The following is a 2,180-nucleotide window of genomic DNA, read 5'->3' as shown; positions in this document are numbered from 1 at the left end:
ATATATATATACACACACACACACACACACAATGCTTGCCTATAAACTAAAGTTGTTGTTTTAAACAAAAAAAAATATTAGTTGAATTGTGTATCTAATAAATACATCAGATTTCACCTGTATCCTTGCCCCTATATTTGATGTGTATTTATATATAAATATATATAATATACATAAATATTTATTAATATAAATATCAGAATGTAACTTGCACAGTATATTATGAACATTGAAATATATATATATATATATATATATATATTAAAAAAAAGAAAGTAGTTTTTTTAAAACAAAATTTAAAATGGAAACCTTGCTTTGAGTGTCTCCGCGGTGGGCCACAAAGCCACCCACAAGGGGCGGCTCAGCCGCCCTATGGGCGATGAACCACAGGGATGACCTTGACCACCACTGTGGGCTGTGACCCACAAGAGTGGCTTCGGTCGCACTGTCGGCCACGACTTGTAGGGATGGCTTTGGCCGCACTGTGGGTTGTGACCCGTAAGGAAGACTTTGGCTGCCAGTGCGGGCTGTGACCCACAGGGGTGACTTCGGCCACCACTGTATACATATACATATACATATACATATACATATACATATATATATATATAGACATACATACATATACATAGATATATACATACATACATACATACATATATACATATACATACATATACATACATATACATACATACATACATACATACATACATACATATATACATATATATATACATATATACATATATATACATACATACATAAATATATATATACATACATACTATACACACACACACACACACACACACACACACACACACACATATATATCCAAGTCAAGAGTGCAGGAATATGCGATATGCAAAATAAGAAAGTATCATTAATTTATATACACCCAAAAATATCATGACTATTTATATCGGTTGTTTATAGGCACCTGTAGACCTATGCATCTACATTGAGCATATATTATGTGTAAATATGTAGATAAAAGATATATACACACATTACTCAATAAATATAATGAGAAGCAATCGGAACTGTGTAATTAACTATGTAAATACCCAAATTTATGACCATGACAAAACAAAAACAAAAGCTAAGCAAACACACTGCAGATAGGGTAAGGCGGGAAAACATAGCAGATATAACAAAGAAAGTAACTAACCATCACTTCATCAGGCAAAGTATCTTTTATTTCCTTCTTCGGAGATTAATCTACAAGAACTAGGTCAACTTAGCAAAATATAATCTTATATATTGACCATTAAAATAGAAACATCTTGTTAAACCACATAGCAGAAAGTACTGTAATGAGTTTTGTCTTTAGGATTCCATCAGCTTAGGGGCTAATTACACAAGTTTGTCATAAGTAGACCTCAAAAAAATGAATAAGATTGAGTTTATAAGTTTAAATTTAGATACATATAAGCAACAAACTACAATATCTAGCCAATTTGAGAAGCCCTAGGAGTCAGGGGAAGTGAATTTTCCCTTCTTTCAAGGCTTTCTCTCCTCACTTACTACATTAGCAGAGGAATCTCCCTAAATAAATGAGGACGTGTTTGGAATCTCCTCCTCATTAGACAGTGCTTCAATTCCTCCCTCCTTTAGGTAATTAGCGATCCATTTCTTGCAAGCCGACCGTTTAATATGCAATAGCCATAGTAGGAAATTAAGATTGCGTTTCATGATTGGCCTACTTGTAGCAAAGGCATCCTCATCTTCTACCTCCATGATTGGAAATCTTGGCACAGGTTTATTTTTTCACATAAACCTATCACAATGATTTGGCTTCGACATGGTAAGTTCATCTCTCACATTGGCTACCATTCTGTCCAACTCTCCCAGAAGATCCTTCTTGAAAACATTTCGGCACAATTTTTTCACCACCTCTCTGTCTTGCTCGAACTGCATAGCCATGACTAGAAACATCGCTGCTATGTCCAAATTAGCCCTGCTCCTATCTTCATTCTTGATATACTCTTCCCCTAAAGTCTTCCTAACCACCCTAATCACCAGATCATGAGGAACAACAATGATACCCTTCAACCTATCATCCTTAATTTCTCCTGTGAAAGCCATTTGCCTCTTCAAACCCCTCAACCTCAATGATGTATCCATACTGTAATTTCAATGACAGACACTTAACCTAGACACAGCTAAACTAGAAA

The sequence above is a fragment of the Cryptomeria japonica genome, chromosome 2, assembly GCF_030272615.1.
Source record: "Cryptomeria japonica chromosome 2, Sugi_1.0, whole genome shotgun sequence".
Taxonomy (NCBI): Eukaryota; Viridiplantae; Streptophyta; class Pinopsida; order Cupressales; family Cupressaceae; genus Cryptomeria; species Cryptomeria japonica.
This window is presented reverse-complemented; position numbering follows the sequence as displayed.